This window comes from Motacilla alba, chromosome 4, assembly GCF_015832195.1.
Source record: "Motacilla alba alba isolate MOTALB_02 chromosome 4, Motacilla_alba_V1.0_pri, whole genome shotgun sequence".
In the NCBI taxonomy this organism is placed as follows: Eukaryota; Metazoa; Chordata; class Aves; order Passeriformes; family Motacillidae; genus Motacilla; species Motacilla alba.
This window is the reverse complement of record NC_052019.1, coordinates 44425905-44450073: the sequence shown is the minus strand read 5'-3', so window position 1 is coordinate 44450073 and position 24169 is coordinate 44425905. Positions and strand designations below refer to the sequence as shown.

Genomic DNA, 24169 nt, shown 5'->3' with positions numbered 1-24169 from the left:
TGAAGTCACTTAGCTAGAAAATAAAGATGAGCAACAGCACTGTAGTATCATAACTCTCATGCCCACAGACTGAGCACCAGGGCTGTCACAGCACTCGCAGAGTGAGGTCTTGCCTTGCCTGTCCTCTGCTGCTGTCTATGCCTACGTGTTGTACTTGGTTCTGCTGAGCTTCTCTGCACAATTCATGAGGTCTTATGCTCAGTCTGCCTCCTCAGCAAGGTGAAAGAGAAAAAGGTAAATCTAGAGCCAGGTTAAACCTCCTCCCTTCCCCAAAAATAACGCTATACAGCAGCACACATGCCTGCAGAAATCTGCACTAAGGGAGTCAGTACAATCTGAGAATTGGTCCCAGAATTGCTGGAAGATGGCATCAGTTGTTAAGTAGAAGGATAGAACCAGAAGAAATTTGCTGTTGTCCCTGATTGCCATCCTCTGTCTAAGAAAGATCCACAGAATGATAAAACTCCGTGGTACTCCATGAGCAATACACGCCACTTCTAGGACAACCAGGTTGTGCAAGACAGATGCTGTCTGCCTTGGCTTGCAGAAAGATGTCACCCAAAGGAAACAGTACCTCCCTTTGTCTCTGGGCCAAATCCTCTGTGTGATATAGATCAGGATCACACCACTGAAGTCAATATTACAGATTCCAGCTGGTTAAATTGGCTTCAATCCACCCAGTCAATGAATCAGATGCTCAGCAGGTGATATACAGTGTTTGACTTGCCTAAGCAATCATTACATCCAGAGACTCGGAGATATATTCTGGAGTCTAAGCAAACAAGACGAAATGTGTTCCTCTTTTGGCCTCATATATATCATTCCACATTAAAAAGATTTCTTGGGTTGGAGGCATCAGCATTACTTCCAGCAGTTTCTGGTGCTAAAAACTGACAGTACTTATGGCTGTGTTTATTTGTGCTGATTTTATTTTTTTCTCTTTCCAGCTGCCTCTGTTAGCACAATGGCTAAATGCAAATTGAAATCACTGTGGTGATTAGCTGCAAATACTGCTTTTTGCAATGGGTTTGGTGTTGCAAGCAAACAAAGGACCGTTCTCCAGTGCACTGCAGACAGTATGATTGTGCACTTCACAGATGTCATCGTGCAATCACTTTTTCATTACTGGCCTAAACGTAACTTTTGATAGAGCTGAGAGAAAAGAGTGGCCTGCGATGGGAAGCAATATTTCCCTTACCTGGTACACAATATTTCTTCCCCTGGAGACATATTGATTACTGAGGGGCTGCTGAATGAATGAGGTGCTACTCAGCATGAGCGTGGCTGGAAAAAGCCCTGTATAATTAAAGAAAGGAACAAATTACCTGTCCAAAAACTTACAGTGACTATCCCACAGCATTGTAATTCATAGCCTGGTGCACTTGTTTCACTTTTTCTCTGCTATAGGTCAAAAAAATACAGCTGAAGGCTGGCAAATATACAAAAAAAGGAAGGAGTTGTTTCTAGAGCTAGAGGATACTGGGGGAAAAAACCCAACACCTGCTGTTATCTGAACCAGGAGCTAAGGCATCTTTCTTCAAAGATGTGAAACCTGTCTGTAGGAGCATTACAGTCGGGCTGTAGAGCTATGCAAGCCCCTCAAAAACAGTAAAAGGTCTGCAGAAATGGCAGAGCTGACCAAGTAACAACTTGCAGGGTTGCAAAAGGCAGGAATGAAAAGCAGAGTCTGTTCTCTCTATGCACAGTGAGCAGATCATGTAATCATGGCTGAGGGAGATTTAGGTTAGGTGTGTTTTGAACGTCAGAAAATAATATCTGTGCTTCTACTATGGCTCATTTTTCAAGGCTAGACAAACACAGACAAGAAACAGATAGAGCTGCTCCCACATTAAAGAACAGAAGACACTGAATGATCTCTTAAAGTACCTCTTAATCTTTTTATTACTATTAATATTATTATCATTAATAATAATAATAATAATAATAATAATAATAATAATAATAATAATAATAATAATTTACTATCTAGTATTGCATTTACAGGGCCTTAGCCCCTGGAAATCACAAAAATCCCATCCAGAGAGAACAGGAATCCCTGTGTTGAGAAGGAAGCAGTGGGTGTGCATCTGTGCTACTTCTCTGTTGGCTTCCTCATGAAGAAAGGTGTTTGTACAAATAGGAAGAAAGGGACATTGACCAAGCACTCAGAATGTATTTAATCACATCAGTTAAAATCTGTGATGCTTCACCACTTCTTCTATGTGCCTTGCTGGGATGGAGATGTGATTTTTAAGGCATGAAGTTGGAATAGTGGAGGAAAAAAGGCAGCCCTGCATAGCAAACAGGAATATTGCAGGATGTCAAGACAATCCCATATGAATGATTGAGTAAATTAAAGGTAAGGAAGTATTTTTAAAAGCCAATACAATAGTAAGGAGATTTTAAAACTCACAGTCCTGGACTGTGACACTATAGGAGTAGGAATAAGGCTGAAGATGAATAAATTTCTGTTCTAACATGCCATTGTTCTGGTAAATCAGCCTTTTTTCAGCAAGGGGTGATGAGTAGACAGAGAATAAGGTGGTAGAGATGAAAAGAGATGTGGCAAGACAATCACACCCAGCCACACAACAGCGCCTGCTGGTAACATGATGTGCCACTCAAACTGTAACCAAAATACATGGAAGCAGGAAAAATGAAAAACGTTTCAAAGGGATTCCCAAGTGTTCCCAAGGCAAGGACTTAGACCAGGTCTCTAAGATAAATGACTGAGAAAGATACAGTCTATTCCTGATTTTCTCAGCTGCCTTTGGTGCAGCGGTGCAAATAATTTCCTCTTTTTTGTCTCAGTTTCTCCACTATTTGTTTATATTCACTTTTTACAGAACATCATGAGCAAATCAATAAATTAATGATCTGAACTGAGAGAGCACAGTACAGGGAAGCAGACCATCCTCTGCCTGAGACTTTCTCCAGAGAAGTGCTATGAAGGTTCTGCCCTTAATAAAATTTCTTCATATTGATAAAATTCTGACAATGAAAGGGGGGCTTCACTATCAGAGAGAATACTGTGGCTATGGTAAAGATCTTCTCAATGCTTCAAGGCTTAAGCAGTCTCCTAAACACCTTTTTTTTTTTTTTTTTTAACTTCATCCCTTGCCTTGTAGCCCGGAACAGTGAGAAAGAAAAAAAGGAAACGATGTGATCAATAATTAAAGGACTGGAAATGAACAAATGGAATTAATTGTTCCAAGAAGGGTGAGGAAAGGAACCTGAGAAATATAATCTATCTTTATCTCTCAATCTGGCAGGAAAATTTTCAAAGCATCTTTAGAAAGAGAGAGTCTGAGGTTATATATTCCCTGGTTCAGGTTTCTGAGTGATATAAATTTAAAGGTTTTTTTCAGATCAGGTTTTTTTATTTCTTTCTACATTATGCTTTCTCATTTTATGACACTTCTCAGACTTGAATCATTCACAGCAGATGGCTCCATGAATACTGGATATTTCCATAAATAATGACAGATTTCCCTCCAGTCTCCCCACCCTCCTCCACTCCACATGCCCAAATCTTTTGTGTGCTATCTGCAAACATGCATTCAAATTCTGGTCAGTAAACAAGCCTATCTAGTACCATTGTCATTCCTGCAAGCCCAGTAGAATAAGTAAAACAATGAACTCATCATCCCATCTGATTCAAGAGCATTTTTTTTTCCAAAAAAATTCAGAGAAAGGAGGGAAAATCTGCTAGATACTTAATGGAATTTAACACCTCCATGGGTGACAGTGGAGGACCGCTGCAGAAAGCATCCTGTTAGTCCACACCACTGGCGAGACAGATTTCCTGCACATTGACTTTTAGTTCAGGAGTGGACAGGAAATGTGCTCAGGTCCTCTGAACACCCTGGCCTCTAAAGAAGCTCTAAGCATTATAGCAAGTGTGAAATTGGCCCTGAATGTAGCTACGGAAACTGTTTGCACAGGAAGAATTTCTAATAAAAAAGGAGCCTCAAGAGCCAAAAGGAGCACAAGAATCCTTGATGCTGGGGCACAGTATTTTTAGTTGATACACACACAATAAATTATATGGGATCATACAGTCCTAGTAAAAAAAATGCAAGGTAGCTTTTAGTTTGGGACATTAAGAGGAAAATATGAAAAGATTCTTATCAGAGCAGAAATTTATAGTTAACTTATTGCTTCAAGTGCTCATAATCTACCATCTATATACATTTCTATCAAATGACCCTCTAAATAATTAATAGATCTAATTCTGTCAGTGTTGCCAGGGCAGGTTTCCCTGTAGAAGGTTAATGCTATGATTTAATTCTTTATTTATGTGATTAGCAGCCCCAATCAGGCTGTTTTAATGAGGTCACAGGCAGCAGATTATCACAACCAACTGGCCTAACAGGAACCTTCAGCACTCTGAGTGATTCCACTGCACAGTCCAGATTCCCACAGAAAACTGCCAACGGGTATTAGGAAGCAGAGCCAGGTCCCTAGTCAGGCACCAACCACTATTCAACCCTTTCCAGGGAGTAGTACCAAACCACAGTAGTCCAGATATAACATGGAAACACAGGAATTGCTAAAGTTCATCAGCTCCACAGTTTATCTATGTAATTCTCTTGCTTCATAATGCCCAGAAAAGCACAGATGAGAATATCACTATAAGAAGATGCTGTATAATTTGTTATTACAGCAATGCTCATCTGTAATAGTTAAGATTTAGGCTCATCTGTAATAGTTAGCATTTGGATTCCCAGTGATGATCCTCCCCCTGTCAAAAGGAGTACCTGACAGTTATGAGATTCTTCACACTCAACACTAGGGAATGAGCTGATAGAAGTGCAGCGTTTTAAGAGCTCGTATATCTGCATTTTTTTGTACTCAAAAGATTTAAGCATACAAAGAAAGCAGAACCAGCATGCCTTTCTTTCCTTGTCTTGCTCTTTTTTTTTATTTTCCCCCCAACATGCTCCAGCTCTCTAGAACTCTGTCCAGGCTGCTTAAGGTATTAAGGGCCAAATATCAATATTCATTTTCATAAAGACATTCAAGACCAGAGCATTCACCTTGCTCTCTAACCTCCCACCTAGCTGGTGTCCTCACTCCTCAGGGAAAGGGCTATCCAGGGACACTCTGTTCTCAGCCATTCTGGTTTCACTGGGTTGACAGTAATAAGGGAGCACTGGAAAAGCATGGCCTGCCTGGATAGGGAAAGGTGAGATCTCTATACTTTGTTATTCAGTATCCATTCAGGCTGGTGCAGAAGGGCAGGAGGAATAGCTCAGATGTGCCTTTTCTTTTTTCTTCTTTCCTCCTTCCTCTGTCAGCAAAGGTGTCTTTCTACCTCTTTTACTGACCAGCCTTTTTGTTCTGTTTTGTTTTCTGCAGGGCTGGTTTTTGTTGTTAGGTTTTTCTTTTTTAAATTATTGAATGTTGTTTCCCCAGCCAAACTGCCTTCAGCTCCTGTTCTGTTTATTATACTTGGCACAGAAAGGGATGAAAAGGAATGAATCTTGGAAGAGAAACCAAAACCTGCAATAAGCTGTATTCTGAATTACCCTGTAGCATGCTGACTGGGAACAAGAAGACTTACCATGCTGATACATACAGCTGAAAATTGGGTTTGCCATGTACGGTGGTGTTAAATGAAAGCCTTTCACTGCATCCCTCACAGACTGCCACTGTGCTGTGCCCTTCATGAACACTCCACTGCTTATTGGCATAGGTATAAAAATGTTCTTTGGATGACAGACAGCTCAGGTAAGCTCTAGAGAAATCAAAGCAGGAAAGCAGATAAAAGGCTAGCGATATTTCTATCACTAACCATGGATAGGTTTTTTCTCTCTAACAATTTCCACCTCGGAAAGCTCCAGGTCACTAAATCAACACCCAGAACAATGAATTGAAGATATTGAAAAAGATCACATAAAATTCAGTGTTCTCACAGAAATGTAGAAACTCCTTCTATTTCCATGTGTTGGCTAACCCCAGTCTTCCATCAGGTTGAGCACTTTTCTGCCTTACACACTGCCTCAGGTTTCTGTGCAAAATCCCACTGAAAAGAATGGAGACTCATTGTACAAGATAAATTGTATTAATTTTATCAAGAAATGGGACTATCCCAATCCTCTGATCAGATTCCCAGAAGGCTACAGACCAAAGATTCTCACTTAGGAATTTCTGTGCTATGCACAGGGAAAAAGGCCTGGTCTCCTGTTATCAGAGACTTGACATCACAATCTCTGATGTTTAAGTTACCATTAAGGCTGCAAGTCCAGTAGCTGAGACACCACCAATGAAATCCCTCTACACAAACCCCAGCAGAGGGGCAGGGATAACAGCAGCAGTCACTGAGTATTTAAACTGTCCCAATGGGAGTGGGACAGCATAGGAGTTGCTGTCCAATGATCTGGCTGCTGACCTGGCAATATTCACACCAGGAATCCTCTGCAGGGCACAGTCCAGTAATGTAATTTGGTTTTGGCATAACTAAATAGGCGATGTAAAGCTACTTGCTCTCTGCATAATTTTCCTCACCCTTATCCTGACAGGGAATGTTGGCCCCTTGTTTCAGTGTTATTGCTTTCCATCATTTTAAACCACAGAAGTAGTGGCAATATTTTCCCTCAAAAGGCAAATAAAAGGGAGGAAAATGCTGAGCCCAACAGCACTGTCTACTCAGGCTGCAGATTATTGCAGGACTCGGGAGAATAGCTCTAGAGAGCTTTCCTAAAGACCCAGCTGAGGCGGTGTCACATCCAGAGCAATGTCCTCGTTATTCTCCTGCAGCCGCAAACAGCTGCCGAGGCCCGGGGGACTGGGAGGGAGGGAGCAGAGCATCCAGGCTGCCTCTCTCACACATCCTCACCTGCAGCAGCTCCAGCAGTGGGCAGCAAGCCAGCCTGCACCAGTGGAGGGGAGGCAAGTGCTGCCTTTCCCACTTGTGCTGGGTGCTTTCTGGGGTTTGGATTACATTCCTTTTTTAAGGAAGTGTTTATCTTCTGCCAGTCTTCTACTTGTTTTCTTTACAAACAAAATCTGTGCTTAAGATCTCTTACTCCTACACATGTCCTTTAGTTTTCAGTTAAGGGAAAAATGAATCCTAAAAGCCGGCTGATGAGAATTCCTTTTCCCATATCTGCCACTAATTCAGAGGGCACGTTCCCCTTGATCTCTCATGTCTTTAAAAACATTGTTTGCAAAATGCTGTTTTCTCGATAACATGTCTTTTAATATCTGGTTTTATCACCTATAGTTACCCCACTTCTATTTCACATCCTGGTTCTCGTGAAAATACATCCTAATCTCCAGGCTGCTCCAAATGATGATTATTTACAGTTCTGGGTCTTTTTTTTTAGTAAGGTACTCCCTTCTGTGCCTGTCTTCAGATTGGGAGATATATCAATGCACTGCAGGACAGTTTGGAGATCAAAGCAAGCCCAACTCCTGGATCTGTGCCCAGGCTAACCTGAGGAAAGGGGTAGGAATGCTGCCCTGCCCACACATTCACTCCCCCAGTGCTACCCAACTGATTAGTAAGTCATGATTTTTAATCTCAAGAACCTCTCTGGCTTTCTGCCATTATGATATTTATTGATGATGTAATTCATTCTGTTATTATTTGAGCTTCTATCAATGTATTTATTACGAGAGTCTCTCAGGAAACAGTTTTAAAAAAAAATTGTTACACTGGTCCTTACTCTCTGGTACCAGAACTCAAGCTAGGGGATGATATAGTTACTACATGAACTATTTCATCCCTGACATCTGATAGGAGAGGAATTCTTCTGTGGGAACTTCTCCATGTTTCTCCACAGCAAAAACACAAAACTTTTAATTTTTCTGAACACTCTTTCTTATGTTTATTGTTTACTGAGCCTACAGACTCCAGCAAGCTTCCTGCTTAATATGTTTGACACAGGACTTTAGGGAATTTTTTGTGATTTCTGTAAGTTTCTCCAACTCTTCTGGCCTTTCTTATTGCATTTTCCCCTACAAAATGCCTGGGTTTATGAGCCTATTTACTTTACTCCTTTGTCAAGCCTCAGCTACTTGAAAAATTACTTCCTCCTTTTAGTACGTTTTACCTGCCATTCAGCCATTTCAATTTCTTTGTGATTTTTAGCTTGCTTAGTTTGGGTTTTTTTTGTTTGTTTTCTCAAATCAGTGGAGAATTTAGTCCTAATGTAGCATTTTTCCTATTGAGGCATAAAACTTAGATATAAGTTGCTGACATGGCCAGTTTAGGGATGTGATTTGGTTCCAAGCCTTCCTGAACACAAAGCACCACTCCTCCAGCAGAACTTGACTGTCTTTCCTTACCCTTTGCTCCTTGGCCCTCCCTCCCCCCTGTCTGAGGCTTGCAAGGCTGGTGAGTCAATACCATGGCTTGAAGCTATTTCTTGGGCACCTACATAAAAACACAGGACCTACTGCTCCCACCTCCTACTTGTCTGCAAAGGACTTCAATGACACACTTAGCACTGATTGTTGATTGCCATTCTTGATAGATCACTGTCGATTCCTGCCCTGACCTTTAATTTAAGAACATGAATTTCACCTCTCAGAGAATGTGATATCTCAGAGCACGTGTGGTTTCTGGAAGGAACTGGTTTAGACTTAAATCCTTACAGATCCTTAGAAGTTTTTCTGTGTCCTTTAGGCTTAGTCCAGTTTTACAAAGTTTGTGTCATAATCCTTAGGGACATCAGGGAAAACTTCATCTCATCCTGCATCCATTGCTTGTACAAATCACATCTATAAAATCTTCTTTCATCTCCTCTTTAAGTGAGAAAGGGGCAAATAGCAGAGATCTTACCAGACTGCTTCATTCTTATCAAAGACCACTACATACACTTATATTCTCATGCTCCCACTGATAATAAACTCATATCACACAGACAGATCTAAAAGAACACTATGAAGTGACATTTAGGCTGTGAAGCCTTAATTTAGGCACCACAATGATTAGAGTGTTTTAATATCATAATAACTGATAAATAGACTATGTGTCAGACATTTCATTCCCTTTTAATCAAAACTCCTAGTCTGCTAAATTAATCACCCCCTTGGGGTACAGTAGCAGATTTCCAATTTAGTCATAGAGCATCATTAATAATGAAAAGTTCTGGAGGCAAATTCCTCTATTCATGTTCCTATGTATGATCCTGCAGGTTTAAAGAGACAAGACAGAGAAGGTAGAAAACATCAACACCTTGCAACAATTCAATAAACAAACATCATTTTTGATGTCAATCTTCTAATGATTCCCCTCCTTAAATATTAAGGATATCACAAAAAAACCACCAAAAAACAAACCAAAAACAGAAACCCAAAAACCAACAAAAACAGAAAGCAGTCAGAAGAGTTTTAATCTTAACCAAAAGGTGTTGCAAATATCAAAGCTAAAATGCATGAGGAATGGAGAGCAATGCTGCATTTTGAACAGCTCCTCTATTGAGGTGCTGTATATTTGGTCTCTTTAATTGTCTAGTTTCAGGGTAAAGCTGTTTCTGATCAAGCGCTCTTTATCTGGTATGTTTTGATTTTTATCACTAAAAAAAAAAATCATTAAAGGCATATTTTCTTCTCTTTTGCCTAATTATAAACAAATACTTGCACAGACAATGAATTTCTGCACCACCCACTAATGGAAATGCTTCATTTTCTGTTCAAGTGTTGTCTAAATACATTTAAAAGTTTGTGACATATTTGATGATAGCAATATCTGGGGAGAATGGGTGGCACAGATTTTGCTGAGCTAATGGTAACACTAATTTTGTTGGGCTTTAGGGAAGCATTTTCCCTTGCCACACATACTTGCATCTCCTAATTCATGCAGAATTTCAGGCTGACTCTGAGCCTTTTCAGGACACAGGTAAAGCTACTTTTTAAAATGTCCATTAATTTCTTCCTATCTCTCATGTTACATGCAGCAGTGGCACAAGAACTTGGGAGTAAGTTCATGTAGCCATCCTTTGCCCTCCCCACAGTGCCAGGCCTTTTTCATTCAGCACTTCCAACAGGAAAAACCACAGGGAGATCAGAGCTTAAGGTAGCCACCAGCAAAAAAAAAAAAAAAAAAAAAAAAAAAAGCATATTCACACCTTGCTTGAGGTTGGATGTCAACCGAAGTAAACACATTACTGATTCAGGAATGGCTACAATTGTTACCCCAGAAAGCAGAAAGCATCTCTGTACACCTCTATCTGTATCTCAGCTGTCTGTGGTGTGAGATCATTTAATCCTGAGGCACTGCTTGACTTTTTGCCCCACGAGGAGCAGGCAGGCCTGTGCTGCATAAGTGGGAGAGCTCTACCTACAGGAACAAATTGCTGATTAGAAGATTTCTTTCTGTTCCTGGGGCTTGGGGGAGTTTCTCCATGTGCATGAAGCTTTCCAATAAAACCCTCCCGCAAATCATTCTGGTGTGCTGACAGTGACACCACTCCTGTCCCTCCTCCACTGGGAGACCCATAAAAGTCCAAGGCCAGAGACTGCTGTTGAACCAACAAGCAGGAAGGATTTACAGCCAAGAGTAACATCTGACCTCATCAAACTCCACTCTGGGCCATTTATCACTTCTCCGTAGGAAAGCAAAAGCATTAGGATTGAGAAAGGATCAGTGGAGACAGAAGGAAGGGAGAGCGAATCACAGTCACTTTAGCTCCACTAAAAGTTATAGAAAAACCACCAGCAATACAGACAAGTGCCTAAATGCCCTTGAAAACCAGTGTCTCAGGAAAAAAAAACTCTAGGCATTAAGTGGAATGGGTTTAAAACAAATGCTGAATTTTATCAAATAGCTGAGCTACCCCTTGTCTCTAAAGCTACACAGCACAGAAGAAGGATGCTAAGGACAAAAAGTAAGACCATGTGCCATAGCAGGCAAGAGCATGTGAAAGAGATTGCCAAAAAGCCTTTCTGTTGAGTGTCTGCCACAGATAAGCTGACTAATGTACCTTTGTCCTGGGGGACAGAGCAGGCAGAGCCTTGCAGGTGGAGTCAGTATAGGAAAACCTATCTGCACCCTGTCCCAGTCTCATTGTCCTGGTGGTGATGAGGACCCAGCAGAGATCCCAGATGGGAGTTTTCTTGAACTACGTGTTTCAGCATCTGACCTGCTGGCACAGTACGCGTTCATGCAGCCAGAGTGGCTGGCTCTGGGTGGGCAGAAAACAAGTGAGTGCCTGCGCTGGACAGACCCCAGACTGGAGAAATAAATAAATTGCAAGGGAAAACCAGTGGGACAGTAGAAGGCTTAAGACCTGTGCTGTCTAGTGGGACAGTTGGACTGTGTCCTGCAAGAGGCATAGAACAGAGAAATCTTAAAGGAACAGCTCGGAGCTGTGATGACCTGAGCCTTTTACTCAAATAAATGTTTTCCAGGGGAACATATCTTGACATTTGCCCCATCTGTGATGCCCACACCTTGGCTGCTCTTCCTCTGCTGTGTATCTTTGAAAAGCATACACAAAGAGAGCTAATGAAAGCTTCTTAAAGGATAAGAGCAGAAAATCTCTGTGTACAGGGAACAATAAACGGAGAGTGAAGACTTCATTTTAAAAAAATTCACAATTTTTTTAGTCTCGCCTTCCAAATTTCAAGCCCTCCTCCCACTGATGCATTTAGAGAGGTGCCTAAGTAGGGCCCTCAAAACCCCTACCAGCTTCTAAAAATCTCAGATCTGTCTGAGTTTTATCAGAACAATGTGAAGCTGAGATGCACCTTCATTTTGCCTGAAGTTAACTGCTGAGAAGAGGATGGTGGGAGCACTTGCCAGCCCTCTGAACCACACATATTGGCTTAATTAAGGCAGCTGGGACTCCGCATCATAGCCACCCTGTTCTCATCATAGCATCAATTTCTGACAAACCAAGGTACAAACACCCTGACATTAACAGTGAAATCACAAGCTCTCAAAGAATCCCAAATGCCTGAGGATGGACAAAATTTCTATTCCACAGCTGGTTCACTCAGTAATATGTAAATAAAATGATAAATAAATAAAATAACACAGTAAATTCGTGTGTGGCGGTAGTAGGCAGGAAAGATGTAAAGATTACGGTTTGAGAGAGCTACATGGAAATGAGAAACCATGTAAAATAAGGCAAATATAGACAATCACAGAATTCCCCCCTAAAAACACTCACAGAAAGTTATTGGTTAGGAGAGAAACATATGTTTTGCAACCACAATAAATAGTTCTCAAAAAGAATTCAACATCGGCAGATGGAAATCTCTAACACAAACTCCAGGACGAAGAATTGCACTCAAGCTACCAGATACATCTTTTATTGTCTGAAATTTTACATCGCTAGCAGATGTGCTTTAAAACCTTTTTTTATCTTAATAAGGCATAATATATATGGGGCACTGAGGCACTGGAGCTATTTCTGTTGACTTTCTGCACAGCAAAACCAACACTCTTCTTGCAACCCCAGTATCTTCTGTGTCCGTTATTTCTCCGTAACCTAAAAAATTCAGTTGACTTAAGTTTGGCTGCTTGTATTCACCAAACTACTACTTATGACTTTTATCTCTTCTCTCACTGGCCTAAGACATCCAATGTTTTCCAACAGTTTCTTTAAAATAAAGGATCATTTATGAGTGAAAAAGTGTTTTATTTATCTTTGAGAAAAGTTTATTAGGGGTATGCAAAGCAAATTTAGTCTTAGAAAAATTGTCTCTAAAAATGAAAGTTGTCCAGTTAGAAACAGTAGTTTGAGAGGTGCAGTTTGTGTTTCTCACATACTGATTCTCACCATGAACTCTGTCTCTGAGGGAGAAAAACCCATTGCATTGCAAGGTCTGAGGATGGGGCAGCAAAGTCAACACACTTGGGACCAATTTAGATTACAAAGAATGAGACTGAGACATCAGAGCTGCAGGTTCCAGAATGCATCATCGTTAAAAAAGGCACATACACACCCCAAAAACAACAACAAAAAAAAAACCAGCCAAGAAACCCAACTGTCAACAAAAAACAAAACCACAACATCCCTCCCCACCAAGACTTCTGGGAAAAAAACCCAACCCAGTCTTTCCCTGAAATATGCTATTTCTTTAAGGGAAGGGTTTGGGAAAAAAAAAAAAAAAAAAAAAAAAAAAAAGTATTTACCATCAAAAAACAGTCCTGGCTGACTTTTCAGTAATCCTAGCACCAGACAAATTACAACATTCCTCACTACAGCTTTCCAACCCAGTAATCCTACAAAGAACTGTGCAATCAGAATTTTAAATGCCCTGGGAACTCAGTTAATACCAGATGGTATCCAGCTATATTCATCATTATAATTTCCTAATATTATATTAACATTTACTAGTTTAGCACTTGAATCGTGGAGCACGACACTGCTAAAATGTATGTCCTGAATTCAATATCATGCAGAACAGTTTTCCTTCTCTCTCCTTGGCTGTCATTTCTTCAAATTTTTAATAATGTTTTTTTTTAACATTTCATGGCCTTATGAAAATGCCCACATATAATACTATCTTGTCTTTTCAGTTACAATAACAGTATTAGATCAATCTATATGTGCTTCTGCCATTTCAAGAGATCCCACATTTTTAATGCTATCAAGATGAAAGTGTTGCTTTCTTTCAGACAATGTAAAATAGGATGTATGAGTCAAGTGTGCATTTTCTGCATGGGGGAATTATCCCAGCTGTGAATTTCCTTATGTTGTTCTTCCAAATACTGCATTAGAATAGTGCTGGAAATCTCCAATTTCATGACTATCTCTTCTCCACATGCAAGTTTATGGCACTTAAGGTAAATACCTCTTATCCCAACCTCACATCAAGGCTAATTCACTAAGTTATGCTTGTCTTAAAGACATTACAGTGATAAACTCTTTTTACAGAGGCATTTGTCTTTTTCTTATTCATATCACATGCTTCCAAACTTCTTTGGTGAACATTTTCCTTAGAACAGGTCTACATTTTTATTTTAGCACTCAGCTTTGTTTGGAGAGACAAAAGCATTTTTGTCTCCTACCCTTCCCACCTTGTGCCTCTGGTGTGTGGATATAATCGATTCAAAGCTTGAAGAGCTGACTTTATCCCTGCTTTTCCAAAAAATGAGCCCTTTTTCAAAGCAGAAAAAGAATCAACTCACCAAGCAGTGTTTTCTTGGCTTTTAAATCACTAGCATAGTATTTTGAGCAGCTGAGGCATTTCATTTTCACTGTGGTATGAAAGAGCTTGTGAATAAACACTATCTAAGGCACACATTCACTTAAGCTATAAGACAGCATCCAACATCTGTAGTGCAAGGCATACCCCTGTACATACATGGGAAATCTTCCATATAGTCTCTTCCAACAATATCTCTTCATTGTCACTAGCAAAGCAGCAATACTGAGCATTTTCTACTTGAGATTGTGCTCTTTAGGAGCAGTCCCTGTGAACACACAATGCTTGGTGCCCCCTCTTTGCCCTCCCACTTTATTTACTCCAGGCATGCTACTCTTGCACAGCAACCTGCTCAGTCAGTGGAATTGTACTGAATGTGCATCATGTTAAGTCCTCTTCATGTGTTTCCTCATTTTCCTGCATACCAGGACTATCCAAATCTACCATCGACATCAGAAAACACTTTGAAAGCATTACCCAGTGTTGAGCTCCAGGAGATAAATTGTTCATTTACAGCTCAGCAGAACTCACTGTAGATGATCATGGGAGTATATGATTATCATTGTTATCTGTTTATAGCACAGGTCTTAACCCTTCCACTGATATTTCTGATTCTGCCCACTGCTGGAAACCAGCTGGGCTTTGGGTTTGATCCAACCTGGTGGTTCCTGGAAGTCTGTGTATTTGGATAAACGGTGACCCAGCCCGGTTAGCCCAGTTAGAGCATAACAAGATTTGTATTCTCATTAGAAATGCCATTGTTCCTCCTTCAATTATCGTTCTACCCTTTGACTCTCTTATACCCAGCAGGAAACTAAGAGGTACATGAGTGATACCACTGTGCACAAAACTGGCATGTGAAGTGAATGTGGTCTCTGCCAGTCTGATAACCCACTGGTCAGCTCCTCTGCTGGGCTACACTGCTGTGCTGCTCAGGATGGCAATTTACTTGCGGGATGATGTGACTCCATAATGCTTTCTCTGAAAGAAGATGCATAATTTAACCCCAAAGAGATGATTTCAGGGCTGGACAAGGCTCCTGTGATCACCCAGTCTGATGTCTCACAGATCATTTTACTCTGTGACTCTTAGATCATGGAGAAACAATGCACAAAAGGCGGCTTTGAAACCATGCAGCAGTTTCTAAAACATCATTCTCAAACTCACCATTAATTAAAAACAAAATTGACAAAAGAGCATGACATCAATTTTTTTTTCTCTGAAGTGGGGTTATCAATAATGCATTATTTGTGTTAAGAGAATGGATGCAAAAGTACACAGGTAAATGGCTACAGTAATTTACTGTGCTTCCTTATTGCAAAGCAGGCTAAATCTACTTTTTAACTTTTTTTTTTCCTGCAAGCAAGCATCTTTGCTATTGTGCCTACTATGCATTAACTTGGGGAGTTCAGCTCAATCTCCCATGACATAAGGAAGTGAGTAGCCTGCAGTACCTACTCCTACATTTTAAGGAGAATTTTGCCAGTTTTATGCTGACATCATGACATATCAAGGGCACATTTTCAGCATGTCCATGCAGCTTAGGAGCCTAACTACCACTTTCAAAATTGAATTTGGTAGATCTGTGCTACAAGATCAAAATAATTGAATTTCAAGAGTGCCATCTTAGTTCAACTGCCACTTGAAAGTACAATGACAAGTGGACAAACAATCAACTCCACAGGAACCTGGAGCCTTAGAGTTCCCCAAGATGCATTCAAGTAAAATGTCTGTGAGGATCTAACCTGGTGACAGCCATAAGAATGGCACACTTAGCATCCAAAATTTCTTAGCAATTCCAGAAAAAGTTTGTTCCAGAAACCACTGGACTTCAGACATTTCAGTCTGTAGCCTCATTGGCATGGATAGCTTTGGCAATAGCTGGGATATGATGTCATAGCCATATTTTATTGCCCTTTTGCATGCAATATATTTCTGGTCTGGTAAAATGGATTTAGAATTTATCACAGCAAAAAAACATCCTTGTGAAGACAGACCATGTATATTAAGAGTGTACCAAGTTTGCATAGTCAGTGTCTTCTGCATCCTCAATTTCACCTCCAAAAGACTTCCGAGATTCTCTACCTCTGAATCAGGCATCCTTTGTATCACAATGAAAGATGATCACCTTTCCTCATTCAAATCCTATCAGGCACTCTCTGGAACAGCACTTAGCCCTGCTCATCGTTATTCTGGATCCCTAAATTCTAACTGGGCAAACATAAAATGTTACAGGTTGCTAAAAATTAGCAGAAAAGAAAACTTGGTGGAAGATGTTAGCAGACTTGCCCATACAAAGATAACAAATTCTGAATCAATTTCCAGCATCAGGAGTCTGTCTGAGGAGTGGGAGGTACCTCCTTCAACAAAGCAAGTGTTTTTTTCTGTTTCTCTTTGCTGTCTTTCAGTAACATAACAAACCACACCCCAGGCACTAATTTGGCTGGAGGACAGCAGAAGGACCAGCTGGATAACCTACTGTTGATGACATTCACCAATACACAAGACCAAGGTTTCAGGCCCTATTCTCCTGCACACCTGGTGAGTAACTTGAAGAGATCAGATAAGAGTAGAGGGGTTAATTAAGAGGTAGCAATTTGTAGTATATACCAGCATGATACACAGTCCACTAAAATCAATGGAAAGGATCCCTGTAGTTAATTCAAATTAATTAACCCAACTCTGACTCTGGAGTGCAGTATGCAGCAAGCTGGAAACTAGAAACAGTTATATTTTGCATCAGTTTATGTGAGAGGTTAAAAAGCTTGTATGGTCAGTACATATGAAATAGTATTTTCTACAGGTTCCTAGAGTCATGTGCCCCTTTGAATGCTAAATTTCAGCTGAAATCCCCTGAGGAATTAATAGAAGCCACTGTCTTTTGCAAATCAATTAAAAATATATATGCCTCTTTTCTTTTAGAGATGAACACACTTCATGGAAAAAAATTCCCATCAAATAATGTCTGCAGCAACAGGAATGGGAAAGCAGAACTTAAACTTGCCACTTTGAAAAAAATATTCTTTGAATGTGCAATTTCAAAATAGCACAGCAGTATCTAAACATAAAGCAGCCACAAGCATGAACAGCGTGGCTCAAGATGTGCTTTCCCTGCTAACCAAAGAATCCTGATCTGAACACTAAATTGTTGGAATGATGCTTATAATTCATAATCAAGTGATGAGAACTAATAGCATCATGCTGAGGCTTGCTCACAGCAAGGGCTCTCAGTTCCATAGCAGAGTTGCTTCTGATCAGTTACTCCTACTGCCCATCCCTTCCCCTTAAAACCTCCAAGTCCTTCCACCCTAGGTGATCAAAACTTTCTTCACCAAAAAACCCGCTGCTGAAGAGAATACAAACTATACTGTTGCACCCTATGGAATGGTGCATGAAATCAAAACTTCTAGTTTAGAACTGCTGAGATGACTTCCTTAAGCATGGGCACTGTTTGGGACTATCCACCAGATTTCCCAGCCTGTCAGAGACATGATGTGTACCAGACTGGGGACAAGCCACACATGGCCTGACTGTCAAAGCCAGCAGTCCTGCATCCCCCTTTTAACTCAAAGTTAATATTTATCAATAGGTAAATAGATTTTCCAAAGTATCGAGCAACAAACAGCTTAAGGAGGTTTATCTTTAAACATCCAGAGCTTGCAGCTGAAATTAACTCTCAAGAGGAAGACAGACACAATAAAAAGGATCTGAATATTTGCTAAAACCAAAGCAATCGGTTGAAAAGACAGTTTTCATTAAATCACCCTAGTAAAAAAATTTCCATCAAAACTGGCTCAGCACCCAGCTTTTTGTCAGGCTGACTATTACAGAAACCAGAATTTTCTGTTTATGCAGCTTTTGAGTGCTCCTCTCCCTGGAGCAGGAAATTCAAAGTCTCTGGGAGGTTCTAGAGGTCTGTGCAGTTAATAAACATAACTCCATCTCTATAAACCCTACGTCTATGTCTTTTAAAGGAGATTGTGGAAGCAAGATTTGGTTTTGCTTTTTTTTTTTCCTTTAACAAATACCACACAGTGGGGAAAACACTATGGAGGCTTTACATCCAAATCAATGAGCAGTTATTACCTCTCCAAGGTCGTTCTGACAGTTTTATTATCAGTGACACAGGAGCAAATGTTGCAAAAGCAATGTGGCAAAATCACCTACGTATTATGCTCCTGTGCATGGTCTGAAGCTAAATTACTTTGGATATTGTGCCAGTGATAGATCTGATAATACATTTTTAGACCAGACATGGGTCATGTCACACCCATGGATTATGTATGGAACTGTCAAAATTCCCAGAAAACCTTCTGCTGCTTTGTGTGCTCATCTGTGTGTTGGTAGCCAAAGCTGCAATATTATTTATAATTATAAAGTGCCAACAAGCATATACATGGGAAAACATTTAGGACTTAGTCTTGTACATATTGAACATACAACAACATACATTGACTTCTAGCTGATCATGACACACCTTAAAAATATGTACACTTTACATCTTGAAAAGCATAAAAAAAGGAAAGCAAAACCAAAAGGGAGTGTGTATAATCCAGTACACACAGAGACAACTCAAGGTTCCTCCTGTCTAACAGTGTATTTCTAATGGAAAGCACCAAGAGGTCTTGACAAAATTTTTGCTGCAGATCACAAAATGCTGCGTGAGTTGCCTTTCCAGCCCCAGCCTGGCAATTCCTTCTGTGGATCATGTGTTCCACTGTCTTGCTTGTATATATACACACACAGACTGTGCTTGGGCTTGCAAACACACCAGCCCCGAGCTTTACACAGGTTTCTTTTGAGAGACATGCCCAAAGTAGATGGAAATATATCCAAGAGCACTACAAGCAGTTTTATGGGGAAATCTGCTGCTGGAGTTGAGCTGGGTTGATCTCTGATGTTAAAGGCAGTAGGGGCTGTTTTGCTCCTTTCAGCAAGTGGCAGAGATGATTGATAGAGGGGAGATCCTGTCTGAGATCAACTGAAAAACACTGGGATTTTCTCTCAGCTCTTGCCTCTGTGTAACTTCCTCAACATACCACTTTCTCCAAAGAACTTTGCTATGTTTCTCCAGCTGTGCTCTAGCGCCTATAAAGGCAGGAAGCAACTAGGAAGGTGTTTTTAGCACACAGAAAAACATACGCTTTGACAACTCCTGTCTTGAAAAACAATAGCTCCCTTCCTTTGCAAATTAATTTTAATAACTGTGGCTAGTTTGCTGTGAGTTGAGTAGTTTTGCATGAACACACACAATTAAATTAATATGCAAATGCTCCCATTCCTCTGAGAATACTGAAGCATTCTTTACAGTGTGTGAGACAAGGAGACGGAAAAGAAAAAAAATAGCAGGCCCCAAAAGAGTCTTGTTTAGGAGGATGGGATGTCTTTTCTCTAGCTAAGCCACTGAAAGGGGATTCAAGCCTGACTGAAACAATGCTTGTTGATGAAGCAGAAATAAAGAAGGAAGAGGAGCCTTTGGAGATAAAGGAAAGAGGAAAAGACTGGAGCATCCCAAGTTGTTAAAAACTGACCTCAGCAAGCCTAAATCTTCACAAAAGTAGCATTTACTATGTCGGGCCTCACAAAGGTTCCCATTCTTCCCTTGCCTGTTGGGACCCCCTCCTTCTCCAGCCATGTTTGAGCAAGGGCCTCAGACAATTAGCACAGACCCTGGCCCTTCACCCTGTGGCTGTCAATCACCTTCCCAAGCAGATGGCAGCAGAACAAGGAAAGATGGTTCCCAAGCGGCTTTGCCCTTCGGCTCGTCTCTATGTGCCGGGCCCCTGGGAATGGCGGCCTGGCGGGGAGGGTGTGGGATGCCCTGACGGCACACACCGCTGCTCCCCGGGACATGCTGCATCCAGGCACGGCTCTTTGTACAGCTGGAGCATGAGAGAGCGAGCACGGACAGGCTTCCCAGGAGTCTCCATCCTCTGCCACAAAGGACCCTCTGGAAGCTGAGGGGCCAGAACGACTCAAGAGTCACTAAAAGTTATTATGGAAAAAGCAATCCTTTCACTCGAGCTTGCTGGCTTTGTAGGCTTAGACAAAAACAACTGCTATCCAGACAGCAGCTATATCATAGGAGAGTGCATTTGTGTCAGAAAGATAAATTAGGAAGGACTGGGAACACGGAGGCAAATAGATATAGATGTGGATCACTGGGAAAGGGAGGGAAAGATGGGACACAAAGGTGGCCTTGTGCTGTTGTTCTCAGCACAGAGCCTGTCTCTAACCTCTCGTACCAGATTTAAGGGAGTGAAGACCACTGGTTACACTGCACCGGGACCAGGTGTGAAGCAACGCGAGGGGACCAGGAAAGAGGACACAACTCCCACTTCCTCTCCCAGCCTGTGAACAAAAGAGAGGGAAGGATTGTGGGATGTGCAAAAATGCATAAGCAGCAGGGCAAATGCAGCCTAGTAGGCAGGGAAGCACTTAACCCTTATATAAATAGCAATGGAAAAGCAAGTGGAGAAGGAAGAAAAGCTAGTTTTGATATAGGATGAGCCAGTATAAGTCTGAGATCGACTGGGAATAGCATGGCTCTTATCTGAAACCCTCTACAGCTGACTGTTCAGCAGGTCCCAAAGGATAAACAGGGTAATTCAGCTAACCCTTCTTGGCTATGAAGGGAAACCAAAGGGATGGAAAGCCCCCCTATTTGGTGGCCTGGCATTTTCTCCTTACACCCTTGACTTGCACAAGAGTTGGAAGATCAGGGGTCTGAAACAAGCACAGACGAGACAAGAAGGGAGAAAGTGGGGCTACACACCCTTCACCCACCCAGCACAGCTCGGGCAGTGTGACACAATGAGGGTGACATGCAGGGGTAATCACCACTCACTAGGAGCCATGACATTTAGTACACTGTCACTTTCTCTCTTTACTTTTCACACTGTCCTTTCAGGCATGAGAGTGCTGTGACAGAGGGGAACTCAAATTCATCCAGAAGAATCTGACACCCAAGGTCAGTAGTTGCAGAAACAAGTGTTTTGCTAGGAACTGTATCCATTTCTTAAAATCTCATAAACATAAATGCAGGGAGAGAATACAATTTATAAATATCCTCTTCTTCTGTTGATGTGCACCTGCTGTCCCTCATTCTGAGGAGTCTAACACATCTGGAAATCAACATGAAAAGCTTCGCCTCCCTCTAAAATTCTACAACAGGTTAAAATCTACTTGAGATTTTATTAAGGATCCAATTTGGTTTTTATTCACCTTTTGGTTTTAAGTCTTTAAGAAATAAATTGGTATGCAGCTTTGCTGGCAAAAAAATTAAATCATTACATAAATTAATCAACAAATAAACGGAACAAAAATAAACAGTTCCCTGAAAAAGAAAATCATGACACTTCCAAAATCCCCTGCTCCCAAGAGCTGGTATAATAAGGAGTGCACCAGACTCTGCCATGCTCTGAGAAAAATTAGCAAAATTTATTAAGACTTTATCCATGTTGCTGCCTTTCTACTAATATTACTGAGTCCATTCTACTTTTCTTCTTCTTTGCTGTGCACACATTTTCTGCTAGTAAGTACCAGGTAAACAGGAGAAGGGTATCATTATTTTTAGCCACAGACTAAGGCTGCAGCACATACAAATTAAAAAGGTAAAGACAGTCAATGCACTAGAAGGATCAGATATCAAAGAATAGGTGGGTAAGGAAACCTGCAGAAACAGTGAAACCATTCCTTGGCCTCGGGGGTCTAGATTTTGATGGCAGAGGTGATGCCCTTAATTTTAACCTCTTTGAGGAACACAAAGGGGAGAAGGATTTATGACACAAATAAAGAAATTACTATAAATAAAAGGTCTCCATGACTTACAGTGAAAATTCCTGGCCCAGAGTTTTACTGTGTTTTTGTTTAACCTCCTCACACAAGACAAAGGGAAGGAACAGGGGAGCCTCAGCCAACACCTCCACACCGGCAGCAGCAGGCAAACACAAGCCACAGGCATGAGCTCAGCTCTTATTTTGAGTGGGCTCTGAAGTCCCAAAGGCATCTGCAGGCACAGACACAAGTTTTTTAATATGGATGTGCAGGTACTAACAATATTACTTCACGGGCCCTAAGGTCCCTGCTGCCCAAGACCAAATATTCCACCAAACCACTGAGACTGAAGTAAATTGCTGGGAAATACACTATTTTCTTCCTCTTCTCAAAGTCTACTTTCTGGGGAGTTCTGGGCCAAGAGCTGAAAACCAAGAATCTAATTTAAGCTTAACCCCCTTTGCTCAGGAGGAGCTGCCTGGAGATGCAACAAAGGTGCAGCTCTCGGGGGCGCTCTATCTTCTCACACAAACCTGTGAAACACAAGCTACAGTGCAGGCTCTATACAATTGTATCTCAGACATAGCAACTCACTACTTCATGTGTTTACAGTTGAACACAAGCTTAAGTGTTCAATGAACTAAGGCAGGAGCTCCTGCTATTATTTAAATAAGTCCTAAATACATTTCAGCCTGTTTGCTCCCTTTTATGATCACTGACTGTTTTTCACTGGATACCCTCTAATTCTATATTGCTGTATCTGTACATCAATCACCTGCTGAGGAGCAGTTAGTTAGTTGGAGAAGCTTCAGACCTTTGTAATTCAGCCTGTTACTGAGCAGCACTTCTTTTTCTGCTCTGAAAATGAGAATATCTTAGGAATTAAAAGCTGTGACCTGAGTGTAGTTATTTCACAGAGAAATAAGACCTACAATAACAGAAAAACTGAGATATTCCTAGAATGGCTTTCTAAAAGCAAATGGGTCCTGTGAGGGCACTGGTAACAATCTGTAGTAGATAAAAGCACATTACTATTACACAAAGCTATAGCTACTTATGACAAATCTCAAAGAGCAGGTGAGGATAAAGTCAATTTATTCAGAGCTGTTTGCATCCATACAACCTCCAGGTACTGACATCTTGACTTCCCACTGGCCTGGGGAAGTTGCTCATTCATCTTTATGAATGAAATAAGCAGCAAGACAGTGATGCAATGAGAAAGCACAGATGAGTAAAGCATAACCCATGGCTGTGTGGCACAGCAAAGAACGCAACAGAAGTACTACATAGCGAATAATCAAGGTAGGTTAGTTCAGCAACATGAGGGATTTAGACTTGAATTTTCAGAATCCTGGATGATTTAAACACAAATCTTTTGCTGTGTCTGAAGGGAAAGTGGGATCTACTTGATAGCTCAGTCTTCTGCATTTCTTACAAAATGTCCTTTCACAACAGGTAGGGGCAACAAAAAGACAGCTAAATTACAGCTATGTCAGGATCTCTTTTTACTCATTGTCTGACACTCAGAAAATGGAAAATGCCAAAAAACTCATAATACTTGAGCCATAACACTTGTGAGAAGAGATGGAGTCACTGTGGTTGTGAGCGCACATGGCAAAGGGTAGAAATTAAAAATTACAGAAATGTGACGGGCATTGTATGGTCTTGGTCAACGTGCACAGAACAGGAGCAGGCAAGATAAATTTGCTCTTCCTTTTCCTTCCAGTGCTGGCCTCAGCCAAATCAGGTGTCAGCCAGCTTCCAGGCCTCTCACACCCAGTCCAGTGGCTCAGCCAGGCCTTTGCCTGCATGGTTTCTTCCCCATACAGCGAGGATGTCTGGCAGAGATAGCACAGACCAGGGCAAGCAAGGAAGCAGCTGGGAGGAAGATCCAGCAGTAACAAACCTGGCTCAGTGTCGGTTCCTCAAGCAAGGACGGTGATGCTGGAGACCTGCTCTGCCACAGCTCCACCTCTCTCACCTGGATGAAGATGCAGATCCCCATGCAGGCCCTAAGATACACGTTATTGTCTGTAATCACCACTGAAGTTTCAAGGCTGAGCTAACCTTGCCCACCTTAGCTCTCCTGCCATGTGCGTCTTACTTAATTTGTCTTTTCCCAAACTCTATCTCCAACAATGATTCCAAAAATAAACCAAACCTAGAGACTTCCTGAGATGGGGACATATTATTGTCCTAAACACACAGTCCTGAGCAACCTTATTTCATGCCAGGAGGAAAGACAGAAGGCAGTCACATTCTGCACCCACAGTGACCAACTATG

General features: G+C 41.2%; 1 long non-coding RNA gene across 1 annotated transcript in view; it reads left to right on the top strand.

The window, feature by feature from the left end:
• The window catches only part of LOC119700931, a 46685-nt gene that overhangs the window by 16394 nt on the left and 6122 nt on the right, over nucleotides 1-24169 (top strand). Inside the window, exon 3 of the long non-coding RNA XR_005256927.1 lies at nucleotides 16518-16650. This is a non-coding gene — a long non-coding RNA (uncharacterized LOC119700931). The remainder of the gene's footprint in view (nucleotides 1-16517; nucleotides 16651-24169) is intronic.